Source organism: Lissotriton vulgaris, chromosome 9 (assembly GCF_964263255.1).
Source record: "Lissotriton vulgaris chromosome 9, aLisVul1.2, whole genome shotgun sequence".
Classification (NCBI taxonomy): Eukaryota; Metazoa; Chordata; class Amphibia; order Caudata; family Salamandridae; genus Lissotriton; species Lissotriton vulgaris.
In genome coordinates, this window is record NC_141697.1 from 140,102,353 (window position 1) to 140,123,501 (window position 21,149).

General features: G+C 45.0%; 1 protein-coding gene across 2 annotated transcripts in view; it reads left to right on the top strand.

Moving 5' to 3' along the window:
- The window catches only part of VPS39 (VPS39 subunit of HOPS complex), a 389,790-nt gene that overhangs the window by 21,258 nt on the left and 347,383 nt on the right, over positions 1-21,149 (top strand). The gene's annotated exons all lie outside the window — the stretch shown is intronic.

Consider the following 21,149-nt stretch of genomic DNA (forward strand, 5'->3'; position numbering starts at 1 on the left):
ATGCGGCCTGATCCTCACTGCTTCGTCTGTTCACCGAAAGACCTCCTCTGGCGAATCAAAGAAATGGGCCCGGGACTGGTACACCACCCGTAGGCGAGCCGGGTACAGCAGAGAGTACTGGAGTTTCAGGCCCCGCAACTTGGCTTTAGCGGCTACAAACGATTGTCTTTGCTGTTGCACAAGCCTAGTATAATCAGGAAAGATCATGATGGTGTGATTTTCATAAGAGTGGGCCTTTGATCCTTGCTTCCCGCAGTATGACATCGCGGTCATGGTAATTCAAAAGTCTAGCAATAACAGGCCGAGGACGCTCACCCTCCGGCGGCCGCTGTGTCAGGGCCCTGTGTGCACGCTCGATCACAAAACAAGAAGACAGGGCCCCCGGCGGGAGCCAGCCCTCCAGCCACTGGGACAAAAACTGCTCCATGTCGTCCTTCTCACACCTCTCCGGAAAACCAATAAAGCGAAGGTTGTTCCTGCGTGCGCGCCCTTCGGCATCCTCCACTCGAGATGCGAGAGTCTTTTGGACACGCTCCATCTCCGCCATTTTCTGTTTCAGCGTGCCGATGTCCGTCTCCGCCACCGAGATTCTGGATTCCGTCTCCGTAATCCGCTCCACCGCATTGCGAAGGTCTTGGCGCAGCAGTGTCACGTCTGCACCCACAGCCCCAATCTTAGCATCAAGCATGTCTCTGGACTGGGTGATAGCCGCTAGGAGCGCCGCGTTGTCCGGCCCAGCCCCACCGCCGCCGCCGGGCGCCCCAGATCCACCACTGGGTCCTGTAAATTTGTCGATAGGACCCCTGCTTAGGCGGGCCTCCGCCACCACCTCTGGTCATGGCCGCTTGCAGTCCCAACTTCACCACACCTTGGGCGGCCGCCTCGGGTACCGTCTCTGGAGTCCTCAGCCAAGCCGGGCAGGGCAAACTCCTTCTGCAGCGGGCCCCAGTGAATCCCCAGGAGCGGACCCACAGCGTTGGGCTCAAGGGGCTCCGAGCCCTGGGCCAGGGCACGGCCGAAAGTTTCACTGGGATGATAAGCGTCAACCACCGCGCCCAGGTCCGGGCCGGTCTCAAGGTTGCGAAACTCGAGGCCCCGGTCTCGCAAGGGCGGAACAGGCCTCCACCACTCCGCGCCGCCCGGGGAGGTTCTCCAATGCACGGCGCTAGACCCCAGGGCACCTCTGCAACTCTTCAGCTCTCAGAACTGCAATCACCGGATGGGGACTCGTCCGGCCGATTCGATCTCCGGCAGCCTGCCACCTCCCGGCCTCCTGAAAATCGAGGTCCCGGCTCCACCGCCAACCGCCAGGCCGCACTCCGTCGCCGGCGTCTCCGGTCCCCGGGAAAGTTGGAAACGTGGGGTCAGCACACCGGAGAGGTCAAGGTACCTCCAGGAACAGACGCCACTCACGTGGTATCGTTGGCGGGCTCAGGGGCCAGGATAAATGAGCAAATTGTGTCCGGGCCGGCGGGAGCTCTACAAAGCTGCGACCGCCATCTTCGCCCGCCAAGCCACGCCCCCCTCATGAGAGGTTTTGGCTAACTTATTAGATTGTTGCTTTAGGATCTCGAAGAGTTTCCGTGGTCTGTTTTTGGCGTTGTCCAGTTCGGATCTTATGTATTCCCTTTTGGAGTTGATGATCTTTTTGTTGTATTGGTTTCTAATTCTTCAGAGGGCCGTCGGCTCCGGGGATGAAGGGTGTTGTCTCCATTTTCTTTCGGCCATTCTCAATTTGCGCCTATCTTCATTCAGTGATCCATTAAACCATGGATTTTTTTACCTTCTCCGTGTCTCTTTTCAGTTTTAGTGGCATGACGTCATTGACGATGTTCCCGACTGAGGTTATGTAGTGCTCTGTCATCTCATTTACATTCTGCAGGTTGCTAGGTGGCTGTAGGTCTCTCTCACACCTTTCTACGAGTAGCTCCATATTAGCCTCTTTTGTGTCTCGAATCCATTTTTTGAGCTTGAAGGGTTGAACGGTCTTGCCCTTTTTCACTACAGGTATCAAGAAAGATATAGCATGGTGATCTGACCAGTCACACGGGGCTATTGAGAGAATTGATGTGTCTTTGGCTCCTGAAATAATCCAGTCTAACGTTGCTCCTTTCGAGTGAGTAGGTTGCGTGCATGCTTGATGGAGGTTGACTAGTTTGTCATTTAGAGTCCTCCCAATGTAGGTTAAAGGCGCCTAGGAAGATATTATTGGCATCGGTGTTAGAGTTGGCCGTTATGATCTCCATTAACTGTTCTGTGAACTTTGTGTTCTCTCCAGGTGGGTGGTAAAACGCATGCAAGTTGCATCTTTGATTGGTTGCTGCTCTTATATTGAGACCTAAGTATTCACAGGATTCGAGTGGGTCGGAATGTATTTGGTTGACCTCTATATCCGATCGGTGAATGCAGGCTATCCCTCCTCCGGTCTTTTTTAGTCTATCTAGTCTCACAATGTTCTACTGAGGAGGTACTAATAAATCCAGGGTTGGCGAAGATGATTCTGTAAGCCATGTTTCTGTGAGTATTGCCAGATCAATTCCCTTGTTGATGATGAGGTCAGCTATATCTGAAGCATGTTTGGTTGCCGATCGACAATTGAGTAGGAGGCTGTTCCGTGGATTCCCAGAGCTGCTAAGGTTCACCGTATTGGTTTCAGTTATTAGCTGGATTTGATGCAGGTTATTGAGGTCAGGTTTTCTGTCATTTCTTCTGGCTGTTCTGTTGGAATCGACAGGTAATATTTTGATTCTTTCCTCTCTCACATGCTTCGCAGGTTCATACGTTCGTAGTAAGGCCAGCGTTTCCTCCTTCGACAAGGACTTTGATCTATTTGGTCTGTTGTGCCTATTTGCTAATGGCATGGCCATCTCGTTGCTTCTTCTTTGTGAAGAGTGTACAAGGTTTTGTATATGCGTGACCTTGGAGTGAGTGCTTACTGTCCTTTCCAGTATTTTTTCAATCGCTAGTAGAGAGCTAATTGTGTCTTGTGCCATGTAGCCAACTAGTTTCTGAAGATCTTTGATTTCTTTCCTGTTTTGGAGGGACTTCTTGGAGATGACTGACCTGTCTGCCCGTGTTCTGTGTTTTCCTCTTCTCTGTTTTTGGTCTGATAAAGGCTAATTTATATAATATATACGTCAGTGTTCCAAGAGCAGGTAAAAAAAAAAAATCTGGCTGTACTAGTCTTGGTTGTATTTTATTTACCTAGTTAAACTAACACCTCCTGGTGAAAATTCCAGGACTAGAAACAGTGTCCATTATGACCTGGTGTGATGTGTCTTCCATGAATTATGTGCAAAGGGAAACTGATGCATTGGACACGATTCAAAGGAGGCTTAGTGATGGGGGCTAGAAGTGAGTACGGTCATAGGGAGTGAAGGGAAACATTGGTATGGCTATGTGGAGTATGGAGACTGTCATTGGGGAGGGGTAGTTAATGGTGCAGTGTTTCATCAGCCCTGTGGTTAGGGTGTATCGTCAGTAAGGAAGGTGTAGTATTTGAAAGCTTGCATGTGTGTTCACACACATCTAGGTATCTGACGGCAGATGCAGCAGCTGGAGTATAGGTGACCTGCTTCTATTGTGACCACCTTCATCAATTTAATGATGGGTGCATCAGACATTGATGGAACTTGGACCCTGACAGGGATGTGGAATTCCTACAGCCCGACGCCCAGGACCTATTGTTTGGGGTAAAGGGAAACAAGCTTTAATGTGTAGTTTGTCCTTTGGACAAGTTGGCCCAACCCCCTACAGCACAACCCCTTTGGCTGCCAGTTTACAGTAACACATTATGGATAAGTGAGGGGCATTGTCAGCAGTTAAGGTAATATTTGAGTCCATTTGTTAATGCTGTTCAAATTTTTATTTATGGTTCGTTAATTCATAGCCTTTACTAGTAGCCTGAGCGATTTAATTAAATGCTGTAAGCTCGTACTGCACTACTCAGAGGTTACAGTATAAAAATCTATACACGCATTTTTAAAAGTTAAGCAATATGAGGCTATGTATAATGCTCCCAGAATGCTCTCTGTTTAGATGAAAATATTTGCATAAGCTCAAAAGCAAGATTTAGGAGTCTTTGCTTTCAAAATAAAATGTTCACAAAAAAATGGAAGTAGAAAAAAAACATTTAGCTAAAATACTGTAAAATATTAGGTACCATTTCTGTGCAGCATCATTTGGTAAAATGTGTTGATGTATGCTAGTATTTCCCAAAAATATTCATAATGGAAAGTCAGTGTAACTTGTTCCAATAAGATTGCAAACGCTTGTTTATTTTTATGTTTTTCACAAAGCCAGCAGGTCTGAAATTGGTGGTCAGCCTTTTGCTTTTGTAAATATGTGTCTTGTTTTGGCATGGTTTTTGTAAAACCTTATTGGTGTGGGAGCTACCGGGCCGTCACAATTATAACCAGCATTAGCAAAAATAGTTTTTGGTCTCAAAGGCACAAGGTGCCACAGTAGTTCCTGGCACTGAACAAAACGACTCTGTGTGCAGGTATGCTCCTTGTGAAATGGCAGAATGCTGTCACTCACAGTGAAGCCAGCCAATAGATCGAGAGAACAACATTTTAGTAAACACAAAAGGTCATGGTTAATGCAGAGCCTAATTAGGTGCTCAATTATTAAAGAGTATCAAAAGTGCGCCCATGGTATAGGTCTTTGCATTAAGTGCAGATATACAACTTTCATGAATTCACAAGAATTTACAGAAGTAGGCCAAAAAATTGTACTCCTAGAAAATATTTGTGAACTACATTTTAGCATTAGCTGATATGCATGTGTAGATTTGCTCATGCAAAAATCTGAGTGTTTGCAACTTCACTTTTCCTCCAATCACTTTTTGCCCAACTCCGAGAGAAGTTTCACATCTGCTATTGTAAGAAGTAAAGTTCCAAGCTTTCAGCATGGGAATAGATTAGAGAAGAGTTGGTGTAAACCCTTAAAACATGCAAGTTAGTAGGTTTGCACAGACTGAAAAGTGCATTCCAACCCTGGAATTGTTGCTTACCACTACCTTCAGCCCCAGTATGTAGATCTGTGGAAACGTGGCAACATAAGGGAATTCCTGATATTTAGACCCTTCTATGGAGTGACCCCTGGCATAATCCGAGAGGCTATGTCAGAGCTTTTATATAAGGAGATGGCTGCTGTAATCTGTAGCTGCCTTACATGGCACGCAAGGACAAGTGGTTTTTGTTACAGGACGAGTAGATTTATGAAGCAACCTGCCCCATGGACAAGTAGATATTTTATTAAATTCCACACCCTTGCCATGAGTAAGGTCTTTGGCCAATTTGAGGCTGGCCTCCTCAAAGGAACTAACCGTAGTGCCATTTTCCAAACCACGTACCTCTATTATTCACTTCTGCACCCATGTGCTCAATAGTAGTGGATAGTTTACTGCAAATAATGGCACATGTTGTACAGTACACTGGACAAACAGAATTTCCATTCCAGAATAGCCACTCGCGTGAAATAGTCCTTACTAATATCCAGAGTACTCAGCCCTGACTTATGCAAACTGCTCTTGGTTTGCGTGGGTCGCAAACCACACTCAGTGATGCATGACTTGAACATGCAAATCTCCGGCAGTGGAACATGGCTGAAAGAAGTTAACAACTTTACCACATTCTGTACTCAGTGTAACACAATTTGAGCACCAGGACACATTAAAAAGAATACCACATACAGTGTCACATAAAATGTGCAATGAGAACATCACACGCAAACTAGACCTGGGTGGTAAAATCCGTTCCGCTCACGAAATTTGGGTAATTTCGCATTACGTGGAGAACGCAGAATTGCCCAAAAATTCTGCAATCTGCGGCTTCGCAGAATTTTTTGCTTGTTCGCAAGATATTTCCCCCAGAGAATGCAAATAGCGATTGCGAACAGGAAAAAAGCATCGCAAACGCCTGAACAAGCAAGTGTTCATGGAACTCTGTGTGCTCACGGAGATTTTTTACCATTTCCCGGAGCTTTGCGTAGCGCGACTACGCAAATTCCGCCCACCCCCTAACGCAAACCACTTTTGTCCTGCACCTTGAGCTATTAGAGACACACTGGCTATTGTGCTTTGAACTCTTGCATATACTGTGGTTTGAACCTGATGCTTATGCCAAAATACTACTTAAAGCAGGCAGAGAGTATGGACACCAAATTAGAGTAAAACATCCATTCAAAACTTGTACTGTACAACAGTAGATACATTTGTGCTTCCCACTTGTGTGACCCATGAAAACCTCCTAAACAGTTGCTTCCTGTAATTCCTCACACCTACCAACCCAAAATGTATGAAATGTTATACATACAGTAGGTCTATTAATAAGAAGCATATTTCCATTAACTATATCCAGGACACGTTTTTTATATTCACCACTTGTTTGCTGTGCCTAGGTTTTCCAGATTTTCTTATTAACAGATGTACTGTCAAAATCAGATTGATATGCGGTAAAAGAATGGCACAATCCACAAGTCGTTGCTATAAATCACCATTTCATACCACTCTTGGTAATTCTGTTCCGAGAGAGGACTTGCTCCAAAGTTCAGAAGTCCCTTGTGAATCATGAGGCCTTGTTCCCCAAAAGAGACATAATGGCAAAGTTGTCTTTAAACTAATTGCACAACCCATATAATCTGAGGACTGTGCCCAAATGTTTGATTCGGGGTTCAGAACAGTACTAGTAGGAATTCAATTATGAAGTCCAGTCTTCCTGTACTGAACATGGAATACCAGCTGCATACAGCTTGCACTAATGGCCCATGTACCATAAGCAGCACACACACAGAACACCGCAGCCAAAAATATAGATCATGCAACATTAATGGTGGCAAATGAACAATACACACAAGAAGATATAGATAGATATCCAGTCACGCACAGCTAATGGCAAGTTGGCATTTGACAGTGTAATGCCCCCATAACCCAGTGATGCCACTCATGAATGATACAAAATGGACCATTCCTTATTTGCCTTACCCCTTTGGAACATAAGTTTGGCGACCAAGATAACGTCTTAGCAAATTATCTTAGTGATATATTTTTGAACAAGTCTTCCTAATGACTAGTAGTAGCTTGCAGATATTTAAAGCCGTGTGTGAATTAAACCACACAGGTCCTCAGCTTGTCCTTTGTTATCTTTGGGGTTTTTACTTCGGGATCCAGCCCTGCAAAATATACATCTAATTTTGGACTGCAGATTTGGGAATAGGAGCTGCTGTGCTCTCCTAAAACTGCATACCTTTCTAAGATTCCAGCTGCTCTGTTTCTCCTGTTCGCAGTCTGGTGGAATACTTGATTGTAGCTCCATTTTGTTTCTTTTCACCTATCGTACATAAGCTTTCCTGGCACCACCACCACATATGCTTTGTGATTACTTTTTGGCTGAAGTTCCAAAGCACTACAATTGGATCTTTCATTATTTTCAGCCTGCTGCGGTCAGTGCCTCCAATTTATCTCATCACCAATACAGTGCCGACAATGCCCTATGACGTACCATCTAATTTCTCTCCCTTTTTCTTATTCAATCTTTCCCTTTACTCCTTTTTCTCTGTTTCTCCCACCCCACATACAGCCTACCAAAATTGTATAACCAAGCTAAAAAGGGGGCCACATCAAGTACCAACTATGTAACAACTTCCCTGTAATTGTGTGTTTCCTGTATGTCTATAAATGAAAAATCCATAAATAAAAATTCTAAAAAAAAACCTTGCAAATTAATGATGCAATGTTCGCTCTCCCCTTTCTTGTGAAATGCCCCTCAGGTGCATAGAAGACTTCACTGTTCAGTTTTCTAATCTAGCTGGCTCTACCATTTGTCACTGTCTTCCCCCCCAATTTTGTTGGGAATGCCCACTGCATGGTAATTGGGCATGTACCCTGGTTCCCAGTGATCCAAATGCATGTGAAACTGGTATCTTTCATTTTATTTTGGCCCAGCTAACATGCTAATTTAATATGAATGATGTGGCCTAGGTCTGTCCATAATGAATCGGAGGTCCAGAACCTATGCTGTGATTTGGAGGGGCGCACCAAGTGTGCCGTCTTGTTATGGAACTACGGCCTACATTCTGAGTTTTTGACATAAAGTGGTGATGGCCGCATACAATTTATGGGGGGGGGGGCTAAAAGTACTGAACAGGTCTTTTCCCTTGTTCAAATTAAGTACAGTGCCTACCTGTCCCACTTGTGGCGGGTTCCATTTATATGTGACCTCCAGATAGTTCTTTGTGCTAACATCCAGTGTGCCTTATGTATGGTAACAAGACTCCTTGTTGTGGCGATAGTGTGGTTACTAGAATCAGAGGATCAATTCTGGATTGCCCCTGGTTAGACCTGGTATAAGAACGAGGATGGAGTACAGCTTCCTTGAACATTGGAAGTGTATTGCCTGTATTCCTGAAGGTGAACGGAGGAGCCTCAGACACTTAAGTGTGATGGTAGGATGGTGATAGGGCTACCATTTTGCAGGGGAGTGCTAATTTTCCTTTCTGATCATTGTCATTAGGTTGAAGAATGTGGGTGAGTCAACAGTCTGCTTTTTCAGGCAGGAAATTTACTAGGCAGGGCCTGCTCTTTTGTCTTTTCCTTAGTGCTATTCCAGGAAGGCTGATGGCATCCAAGTGCTGTGTTTTCACACTTCATTGTGCTAATGTATTGGATATCGTGCTTGCAGCTAGCCTCTTTTCTTTGTGCTGTGAGAGCCATCACATTGCAGAAAGGCTGTGTCTGAGAAAGCAAACGAACCAAACTGGTTCCTGAACTTTCGATAGTTGATTAGCATCACCTTTCTGGAAATTCTTTATAAAGCTGGGACCCAAACCATCCCACTATGTACCAGTTCCACGTTATTCTTGACCAAGGAAGGGTTGTGCAGCTTAGAATAACTGAAAAGCTACTGTGATCCTGTTCTAGTGTCTGCCTGACAACCAGTCTCTTAGAGGTCAGAGATATCGCCTGAAGTCTGCACAACTTACGAGATAGCTGTCCATCTTTCTAGTGCCTAATAGCGAGCCTGCGTGCTCAAACGGGTAACAAGCCTCTGGTCTCGACTAGGAGTTTTTGAAAACTCTGGCTTATGGACACTCGCACAGTTACAGCAGCATTAGCTTCCGTTTTTAAATTAAAATTTCGCTCGCTGGTCAGACACCAACGGGATGTTTTTGACTTTCTATCTGATCATATTCCTAATGCTATGTTCCTGACGGAAAAGTGGCTTAATAACTCCTTAATTCTCACAGTGCAATTCTTTAGACAATCGAATATTGCACATGGACCATCCGGATAGAAAGGGTGGTGGCATTGCCATTATCTTTAGAAAGACACTTATGCACAAAATCGACAAGTCTATTCCGAATTGTAAGGCACTGCTGTTTTCCATTTCTCTGTCAAAGAAGATTACCATGTCTAGCGCACTAATGAACTGCCCACTGGGTTCTCCTAGCAGATAGTACGCTAGTATTATGGAATATCTTTCCCCCATTATTCTTAAATGCGTCAATTTTACCATCTTGGGAAATTTTAACATCCATCTGGAGGATAAAACCTGCAGTCATGTTATGTCCCTAATTGATGATTTTCAGGCCTTCGAAATCCAGCTGAGTGTGAATGCTTCTACCCATGAAGCTGGACACTTGCTAGATTCGGTTTTGTCTTATCTGAGGAATCTGCAATCGGACCCTCCTTTACCTATTTTATGGTCCGACCGTTTTGCAGTCCCTTTCTCATTCCCTTTAGGAAATAGTGTATAGAGTTACGAGAACCACTTGGTTTCTTTTGAGTTGGGCAAAACTGGACACCCCTCTGTAGAATTCCATTTTAGAAACGAATCCCCAGGAATTGTGGGATTCAATAGTGGCAGACACTACCTTGATAGACTCCTGGCTTATGTCTGCATTGGATAGTTTAATCCCTATCTCCAGGAAAAAGCATCATAGAATGTCGCACCCTCCACCGCTCCAAAGTACAATGAGTCTCTGTACAGTAGAAAGAAACAATGCAAACAGCTAGTGGGGTGTAAGTCCTATAGTAAGAAGGACAAGGAAGCCTACAAAACCGCCTTAAAGCACTACCAAATAACTTGTCGCAAGGCTAGAGTGTTATTTTATACGAGTAAAATTGAGGCTTCCCCGAATTGCCCTAAAACTCTTTTTAATGCAGCCAAAACTCTTTCTGACCCTACTAGCATCGCGCCAGTCACCCCTCACACAATCCCAGTGCGATAAAATAGCTGATTTCTTTGATACAAAAACTTCCTGAAATACAGTCTGACTTTCCGGCAATCTGCCAGGCTGGCGATATGGGCACCCCCTCCAATGGGAATAGTCTGCTGCAGTTGTTTCAGCCCTTGGATGTGTCCACGTTTAAGGCTACTTTGGTGTCTGTTAAATCAGGATCTCCATTGGACCCTTGCACTCCGGAGGCTGCATGGCAGGCTCTTCCATCCTGTTTGCCGGGTCTGGTGGCTCAGTGGACTAATGCATCCACTGCAGGGCCTGTGTTCGACCTCATGGTCACAGGTTCAAATCCTGGCGGGTCCACTCAGCCGTTCATCCATTTGAGCTCGATAAAATGAGTACCATTGAGTTGGGTAACAATATACATCTGTTCTTTCAGTGCCAAGATGCCCCGTTGCTGGGGTGAATGTGCGCTTTACAAATACACGTGCTATGTTTTCAAGCAACTGATCAAACTTTTGGATTCATCGCTGCTGGAGGGCATTGTTCCTAAAGCATGGAAACTGGCCCTGATCACCCACTTGCTGAAAAAAACAAATCTGGATCGTCTTACTTGGTCAAAATATAGACCTATATCTCTGCTTCCTGTCCTCACTAACGTTTTGGAAAAAGATATGAACCACCAACTACACAGAACTCTATGGTCTGTTGTGCCCCTCACAATTTGGTTTTGAGTTCATAGCACTGAATGGACTCTTCTTGGTGTTACTGAGTTCGTAAGGCTTCATTTGGACAACGGTGGAGCTGCTGCACTGATTTTGTTAGATCTCAGTGCTGCATTTGATACTGTAAAGGTTAGAGGGTCTAGGAATTAAAGACATGGCCCTGTCCTGGTTAAAATCTTTCTTGCAGGACTTTACCTTTCAGGTGCACACCAACCAATACAGGTCAAAATCCCCTCCTTTAATGTCAGGGGTGCCTTATTTTTTAGTCACTTGCTTTGCAATCTATACGGACATCTATTAGCTGAGATAGTAGAAAACTGTGGCCTCGCTCTTTTCTCACATGCGGATGATACACCCATTTGTGGTATCTGTAATTTTGGGAGAATTAGAATGTAGAGACTCTCAACTCCTGTCTCTCGCAAGTCTCGCTATGGATGAGTGCTAACTCTTTGAAACTGAACGGAGACCAGACGGAGGTCCTTGCGAGTAGGCAATCTTCCCAATCCTTTGGGACCGCACATGTGGCCCACAACAATGGGTCCCCCCCAGAGCCTTTTGCCAGTTGTGAAGAACCTATGGATTTGGTTGGATGGTAAACTCTGCATGACCCAACTGAGCAATAAGGTGGCAACTACGTGTTTTGGGATCTTGAAAGGACTCCGGAAGATCCTTCACTGCCTCCCTTTCTCTGCCCAGAAAACCATAGTCCAAGCCCTGGTTATTTTAGGCTGGACAATGGGAATATTTGTACCTGGGGGTGGCAAAAACGCTGCTTTAACACCTCCAAATGATACAAAACGTGTCAGCTCGCCTTTTGCTCCACCCTCCCAAGCATACCACCATTACCAACACGACAAGGAACCTACATTGGTGCCCATTGAACAGCAAAAGCAATTTAAGGCATTCAGCTATATGCACAAATGCCTCCAAATACTGGTCCTGGTGTCTTGGTATAAACCTGACCGTTCGTTGCGCTCTAGCCACCTCAGTCTGGCTGTAGTTCCTAGAATCAGGAAATCTCAAAAAGGAGGCGATCGTGCTCCTTTCTGGGGCCGAAACTTTGGATTGATCTACCTTTGACACTGATAGAATGCATTTCACTCTCGCTGTTTCGTAGATTGCTAAAGACATGGCTGTTCTATTCTTCTGATCCTTTCTAAAGCATTTATTGTATTTGAGTTTGGTTCTGGCTTGACCAACTTGCTATATTGAGCTTAGCGCTAAAACTTTTTAGGTAGCCAATGCGCTTTACAAAATATACATAATAATTATACTGAGTGTCTGGCCCTCCAAGAAGAGAAGCTGTCCAGGATGAAAAGCCCAGCCATCTTCCTAGTACCCAGGATAATGAGTGTGCTTGTTACCAGGAGGTAACTTGCTCTGACCTGAGCTGTGAAGAGGTCACCACACCCCCCTTGCGTAGTTCAAGTAACAAAATGCATAAATTATCAGCAACCATCCCTTTCCCTGCCCAAGTGACTGCATGTTGTCGGACATCACAACAATATGAGTAGAAGGGCCTGCCTGCCCTCTGCCCACAGATCACTGTAGTAGAGGCCCTCCCACAATCTGGACAAGGGTCGCTGGTGGTGGCTGGCATGTTTGTTTTTTTCCTAGTGGCTGGATAGAGAGCTGGGGCCACACAGCCTGCAATCCCATGACTGCTGGATGAGGTGCTGACCCTGAAGAATGCACAACCCCTTGTGTGGGACTGCATCCCAGTGGACAAGTAACACGAGGCCTGTATTGGAAGACTGAGAGGCTATCTTGAATACATCTGCATTTTAGTGGTATAAATGATTGATAAGCAAAAGCTGACTCCCTTAGAAAAATACACAATAAAATAAAGGAGATAGATGCAACCTCATTTGTTGTTAGCCCACTGTGCACCTCTAGGTTCCTTTCTCCCCTCCCACCATTTTAACTAAGGGAGTCAGCCATGTGAATAAAGTCCCTTGTGGACTGGCTCACCTTCTTTTAATCTCACTATTCCCTCACGACTACACCTTCACCAGACCCCTTACACGCACTCAAACCATTGGCTGGAACAAAAGATCTCCAACAAAGAGCGCCTATGGCGCCCGTCGGACATTGCAGCGCCAGTCTGACGAGGAGCAGGAGACCAATGATGAAGCATGACACCTAGGTTCCTGGGTGTGTGAGGGTGTGAGGTCTTCTAGTTCTAACAAGGGAACACCCTGTTCCCTGCTTCTGCTCTATTTCCATATTTACACACACATACCTCTTTAACTGTCCCTGGGGAACTTTGTATTCTTTTGCTTAATAATTGACTGGACAAGTACACTGGACCCCATTAAACATTGTCCACATTTGGTTCCTAATTTTTGTACTGAATAAAAATTTGATAGCCTGAACTGTTTTTTTTTATTCAAGCTATGACGCAAACTGACCCATAGATTATTGCTGCTAGATCACTGTATGTGTGTGGGAACTGTGGCAACTGTTATTTTTTTTTGTTTGTATATATTTTATTAGTTTTTTCAACAGTTAAAAACATTACAATTATGCCTGTTATGAATGAGAAATTGACAATTCTAATTGTTCAGCAGTATAGGCACATTACAGAATTCCATTAAATCATGTCCAATGTACATTCACGTCACACTTTGTATTTCAGCGTAATTGACGGAGTGCCACCGAGTGTGGTGTGTGGTGCATGACATGTGATGATGCTCTGCAGTACTAGCATCACGGTCTGGAATGTAAGGACGAGAGGTGGCACAAGGTGGCATGGTCGCGCAGCGACGCTCCCATCTCTAATTTCCCTCATCCGTCTGTATGTGGCTCGCTATCCAGTGCATTAGTGCTGCAGGGGTATCAATTGTCGGATAGTCTGCAACAATTAATTCAATATATACCAGATTGTAGCGGATCTGTCCATGTTGGGGATGTCAAAGTGACTCAACAAAGGATATTATTGGAGAGGCCGCTTAGGACCAATTGTAGAAATGTAGAGAGGAAAATGTCCGCTTAATCTAAACGTGTTAATGGGGGGTATGAACAAGAATGGAATAAGAACAAGCATTTACAATGCAATAGGTCTCGCATTTGCAAAAGTTAGAGCTAATGGCATTGTAAATGACAAACCTTTTATTTATGTGTTGGTTTTGAAACCAAAACAGATAAATAAAAGGCATTGTCATTTACAATGCCAATAGCTTAATCTCTCGCAAATGCGAGACCTATTGTATTTGCAATGCAATAGGTCTTGTATTTACTCGTGTTTGAGCTATTGACATTGCAAATCACAATGCGTTTTATTTATGTTTCAAAAACCAAAACATAAATAAAAGGCATTCTCATTTACAATGCCAATAGCTCAAACTTGTGTAAATACCAGACCTGTTGCTGCTCTGTCAACCGCTGATAAACTTTAGTTGTATTGCCCTTAAAATGATAACAGTGAGTGTGGATGCCTGGCGCTTGTGGATGCCTGGCGCTTGTGGATGCCTGGCGCTTGTGGATGCCTGACGCTTGTGGATGCCTGAGGCTTGTGGATGTCGGATGTGTGACGCTTGTGGATGTGTGACGCTTGTGGATGCCTGACGCTTGTGGATGCCTGAGGCTTGTGGATGTCGGATGTGTGACGCTTGTGGATGTGTGACGCTTGTGGATGTGTGACGCTTGTGGATGTGTGACGCTTGTGGATGTGTGACGCTTGTGGATGTGTGATGCTTGTGGATGCCTGTGGATGCCTGTGGATGCCTGATGCCTGTGGATACTGATGCCTGTTGCTTGTGGATGCCTGATGCTTGTGGATGCCTGATGCTTGTGGATGCCTGATGCTTGTGGATGCCTGATGCCTGTGGATGTCTGTTGTTTGTGGGTGGTGCTTGTGGATGTCTGATGATTGTGGATGCCTGTTGTTTGTGGATGCCTGTGGATTTCCGATGCCTGTGGATTTCCGATGCCTGTGGATTTCCGATGCCTGTGGATTTCCGATGCCTGTGGATTTCCGATGCCTGTGGATTTCCGATGCCTGTGGATTTCCGATGCCTGTGGATTTCCGATGCCTGTGGATGTCTGATGCCTGTGGATGTCTGATGCCTGTGGATGTCTGATGCCTGTGGATGCCTGACGCCTGATGCTTTTGGATGTCTGATGCTTGTGGATGTCTGATGTCTGATGCTTGTGGATGTCTGATGTCTGATGCTTGTGGATGTCTGATGCCTGATGTTTGTGGATGTCTGATGCCTGACGTTTGTGGTTGTCTGATGCTTGTGTATGTCTGACGCTTGTGTATGTCTGACGCTTGTGTATGTCTGACGCTTGTCTATGTCTGACGCTTGTCTATGCCTGACGCTTGTGTATGTCTGACGCTTGTGTATGTCTGACGCTTGTGTATGTCTGACGCTTGTGTATGTCTGACGCTTGTGTATGTCTGACACTTTTGGATTTTAGACGCTTGTGGATGCCTGACGCTAATGGTGTGTGTGTGTGTGTGCACCTATAAAGCGTGCACTGACGGCGGTTTGTGTCTGCCTGGTTGAAGCGTGTACTGACAGCTAGTAATGAGTGTGCATGGTGGAAGCGTGCATTGACAGCTAGTAATGTGTGCATGGTGGAAGCGTGCACTGACGACTGGTGATGATGGCAGGTGGTGTGTGTGCGCCTAGTGGAAGTGTGCAGTGACGGATGGTGGTGTGTGCCTGGTGGAAGCGTGCACTGACAACTGGTGGTGTGTGTGCCTGGTGGAAGCATGTAATTATAGCTGTGGGTGTGTTTTCCTAGTGAAAGTGTGCACTGACGGCTGGAGTGTGCCTGTTAAAACGTGCACTGACAGTTGGTGGTGTGCGTGTGCCTAGTGATAGCGTGCACCAACGGCTGGTGGTGTGTGCCTGGTGAAAGTGTGCACTGACGGCTGGTGATGTGCATGCCTGGTCGAAGCGTGCACTGGTGGCTGGTGGTGTGTGTGCCTGGTGGAAGCGTGCAATTATAGCTGGTGGTGTGTATGTTTGGTGAATATGTGCACTGACGGCTGGTGGTGTGTGTGCCTGGTGGAAGCATGTACTGACGGCTGGTGGTGTATGCCTGGCGAAAGTGTGCACTGACGGCTGGTAATGTGTGTGCCAAAGAAAAAGTGTGAAAAAAAATAACGAGTGTAAAATAAAAGTGTAGAGTGTGAGACGAAGAGACCAAAGATGTGAGAGCAATTTTAATTTCCATTCAAGATACATAATGGAAAGTTATATGTTGGACGGCATGCTATAGTAAAGTAAACATACGCTCGTGTGTGCGCACCTTGAAAAACTTACCTGAAAACAAAGTGTCTCTGCAGTGTCCAGTGGCACCTAAACAGTGCATAAGAGAAAGGGTTCCTTTAAGGCACAACTAAATACAAGTATAAAATAATGTACCTTATGACATAACGAATACATACAACAAAAATGTGGAAAAGTTAGAAATTCATTTATTTTGATTATATTAAAAAAAAAAACAATACAAACATCAGGGATGACTAGACTAAATCCCTTAACTAAAACAAGATAAAATTAAGACAGTACAGATAATTGCGACCTGCACAATTACAAGCAGACAGAACAGTTACAACATACACTTGTTGGATACAGATTTGTATATTCTTTCTCCACTTTGTTGGCACCAGAGTAGTATCGTTACCACCTCAGCGTATCTATTATGGTGTTGGAGACTTGAATTATACAACTTTGATTGCGTCGACGCGTTTCGGTGATAACTCCTTATTATGATCACCTTTATCAAGACTTAAATTTTGTCTGCCAAAACCAGGGGGTGTGTATACTCGCCCTGTTCTGAATAGGTGCGATATTTTGTTGTCCCCCTGAACATCGGAAACTAAAGTTACATTGGTTGTGTTTGGACCATAAATATTATATGTAATTAGGCCACAAATGCCATGTATAGATGTCACGAAATCCCAACTTCTGACGAATAATATTGCAGAAGGATGCTGATACAACAGTATTTTAGGCTTCCCAAAGATAACCTAATGGGATGGTGTATGATTTCACAATCCCTTGGGCATCATGCTATGGCCAAACCCAATGAGAGTCTACCTAGTAAGTAGAAAAGAGTTCTGCTCTCTGTGGGGGTCCGAGTTGTGTGTGCAAACAACATGTGTGCGCATTTGTAAAAACCTACGAGAAAACGAAGCGCTGTAAAAAGTTGAGCAGTGAAAAAATATCTGCTTGTGGATTCGCTTTGAAAAGGGCAAACCTACCGGGCAAGAAATGTTTGTGGATAGCTTTGTACTGTCCGGTGAATATATCGCCGCACACAACATATATGACATCTTTAAACATACAACTCCAATCGTATACCGCTGCAGTGTACTGAAAAACGAAGCGCCGTAAAAGCTAAGCACTGTGCAGTGGCACCTAAACAATTTCAAAAACATCTGCTTGTGTCTGCACCTCAAAAAGGTAAAGCTGCTGCAGAACAAAGCGCAGTGAAACATGCAGCAGTGTCTGATGCGATGCAAGCGCTGCACAGATTGGGCCACTGTTTATTACAAAGATTACACACAGAAATGTAAAAAACAACAAAAGGAGGAGAGGAAAGTAAGTGGGGAATTAAGTTTGAAATAAATATATCTATTGTGCTTATAGTGACACTGGCAGGCTGATACAATGAGGGGACCCGCATGTATATAATCCTGTCCGAGCTGATCTCCGCTTGTTCCTTACTTCCCCGCATTGCAATGTGTCTTTCATAAGTGTGTTTCTGTGGTGTATAAGGTGGCTGGCAACGGGGCCTTGGGCAGCGCAGTTATCAATTGAGGTGGGAGTATACATCAAAGGAGCTGTTGTTAAGTGCGCCCCAACTTTTAGTGCGGAAAGTAGAGCGCTTGCATCCAGCGAGCCTGGCGTGTCTGCTGCTTGCTGTCAATAGTCGAACTTTCTGGAGCACCACAAAATGCCCCATTAATCCATGAGCCTGCAATGGAGCAGCAAGGGCTGTGCCGTTGAACAATGGCCAATGATGCTGCAGTGGAACTCCACGTGTCCAAAGTGTGTTGTATTACGAAGCATTTTGCCTTTCCTTGCACCATAATTTACTCAACCTTGCTGCATAATTGGCCAGACCTACCGCATAATTCCAGTGGCTCTAATTACACCAATAATACCGAACAACAGCAAACACCAACTGAAAGGTGGCTGTTTACCTTTATAAAGTGCCTTCCACGGCGCTGTACCACTTTTATTACATTTTTCTATTCATTTGATAGAGAGGCAATTTTTTTCTGTAAATGATAAAGCAGAAGGTGGAAAATAGCACCTTCCCATTGGTGGGTGGGGGTCATATATGTGCCAAGCGAATATGAGCAGCGTCATCCCAACAATTAACACGCTCATGTGTGCATAAAAAAGGTTAACCTACCGTAGAATAAAGCAACATAAGAAAGGTACTTAATGATAAAAAAAAAGCTCCTGCCAATAAAAAGCTCAGCAGTGTCGAATGTATAAGTGTTATGTTTGATTAAGTACAAGAATTGTATCAACATTGAGATTCTGGGCAATGGAGCAAAATTGCACTGTATTGCGTCTATTACTAATTTATGTAACACATATCGCTGCAGTTGGTACACACATTGCTTTGCTTATCCATGAAATCGCAGAAGTAAAGAAGGTTGACTGGAACATAAATACGGGAGAGAGTGGTTGCAGATGGCTGTGTAAAGGAAGACTAACTATAGGATGAGAAGTAAAAGAAACTGTGCAAAATTAAATCTTCTGCATACATCAATGTAATTTACTCTCCCTAACACGCCTACTTTGTGACACTTAGTGTGTCCTTAACATGCGCCGATGTGTTTGAATGTCCGTGACTGTGTGCGCTGCTGTCCCCTCAACTACACTTTATTTTCAGACGCTGCGTGATAACAAGTGTAAATGGGTTGTTATGGCAACCCTGGGAATGGCTGTGCTTGGGCACTACCAATTAGGTAACCAGAACATTACAACCGCTGTTACTTGCATTGAATTTAGCTAGCCAGGGTCCGGGCCACCATATATTTCACCTTATAAATGTATTGTTATTTATGATCCAATGGTCAGTAAGTAACTAGACACTGCTCCTTCCTGTTCCTCGCTCTGTTGTTTGCTGTTGTGAAACTGAAAGCGCCATGTAGTATCACAACAAATGCTTATGAACAGAGCAATTGGCTTTTAACTGCTAATTCCTCACTAAAAAAAGATGGTGACATAGATTACATAGATGGTGTTAGTAACTTCTGCTTTCAAATCGGCTTTGTGTGGTTGCTGCTGCTGCTACAAAGTGACGCACACGAGTTTCAGTGATGGAGAGCTGACCTCTTCCTGCCCACGGAGCCTGCACGGATGTCTGTTGCACGAAGCAGCCGCAAGAGCTGTGGGTCACTTGGGGGGATGTCAGGATGTGACATAGCAGAGGACAGGAATCGTGAATGGCCCCTTGAGCACTTAGGTGGGGGGGAGGGGGGCTATCTTGAAATATTTAAACACGCTGTCGACCTCTCTCGGGCCCTGCCGTATTTATAGTGTACGGCTCGTCATACCAGAGATATAATGCGCCTAATAAAAAGTAATGTAGAGGGATGTTTTTCCCAAAATATAATAAACACTGGCAGTGAAAGTAAAATATAGCACGATCTTTAAACAAGCATTGGCGGCCGCAAAAAAACGGCCGCAAAATAAAACCAGTCTACTTTAAACAAGGTGTAAACCGAAAACAGTAACATCTCCAAATGATTACAAAACACCTGCACATGATACGTAAACTTGTAAAGCCACTCATTTGATTAGTCTATGAAATATTGTGTGGGGCAGATGATCGGACACTGGCTTGAGCTGGTCCTGGGTGAGACAATGGCGTATGTAAGGCGCCTGCACGCGCAGTGGTTCGAGTGCTGGTTTGGAGCTGATCAGTGCTTGCCGTTGCTTCTCGAGGAAGGTTTTCTAGTGCACTTTGCTCATACTAACGTTGGCTGCTTCATCCGAGCTGTATTTCTCCCCACTTTCTGTCTGTGGCCCATGCCATGCCATGGCTTGCTGCTGAAAAGTCTCGCGCTCGGAGTCTGCTTTATGCTGCACTTCACAGAATGTGCTGATGGGAAGAGAGTGGAGTCAAGAAAGAAGCTTTGAGGGGCGGGACTGCGGATCCCTTTGAAGCACGGCCTCCCGGCCGTGAACAGGGATGTAGTTAGGGGGGAGGAGGGGGAGGAGAAGTGGAGGAGTGAGGCCGATCAACAGATGGCTTTGAAGTGGACGCGCTCGAGGCAGGGGATGGAAAGCGTGTGCAGCAGGGGGCGGAGCGTAGCGCAAAAGGACTAACCGTTGTAAATAAGAGGATAGAAGCACGTTCACGAGCACGTGCACTTCTACAAATTCGGATCGTAAAAAGTCAGCTTTGTGGTTTGGCTGCAATAGGTCTCTCTACGAGACCTAAAGAAGAAACAACTTTTTGAATACGAAACTAGGAGGAGGATATGGAGAAGTGAATGTGTTATAGTGAGTGTCAATGTGTGGTTGTGGAGATCTGCCTTAAAGTCCTTTGCCAGACTGTTGTGCGGTTGGGGGGGGAAAGGGACCATCGGCGGTCGGTTTTAATCAGGTTGCCTGGGTCGTGGGCATGGGGGTGTTAAGTAGTGATTGTGATGTGATGCGATGCTATGTGTGTGTCTCTCTGTCAAGGTAGACATGCCTTCCCGTAACGCGCTCAGGTCGTGTATGTGTGTGCTATCGCGGGTGTATGCATCGCTGTTATGCTGTGCGTGCAAGGTCGGCTCTGAGAAGGCTGTGATCACGTAATGCCCTGGTCTAGACTCGCTCGCTGAAAGGATAGCAAGGTGTCATCCGAGAGTTGTGCTATGTGGAACTTCCTCATGCCCGCCGTCTCCTCTCGGTGGAGGGTGGCGCATTCCGCCCCTGCCCAGTTGGAAAACGATGCATACCAGTGTTTAGCAAACTGTGGCAACTGTTATAACACAGTAGTTGGTGTACAAACTATAGAAACTGGCTAGAGCCCTATGGTGGTATTTAGTCAAACCTTATACCCGAACTCTCCATTACTCAGTGTAATAATTGTTGGTTTTACTGTGATATTGAAATACTTATCTTTTTATCATGACAAGCATTAGGTTGGACAGCAAGTTATTCTGTATATTGTTTAAGTACTTGGTGTCTATACATTTACAATACCCCTTGAAGACTTTGCCTGCTGACTATTGTTACCCTGAGAGGCAAGTGCGGAGGTGGCGTATGT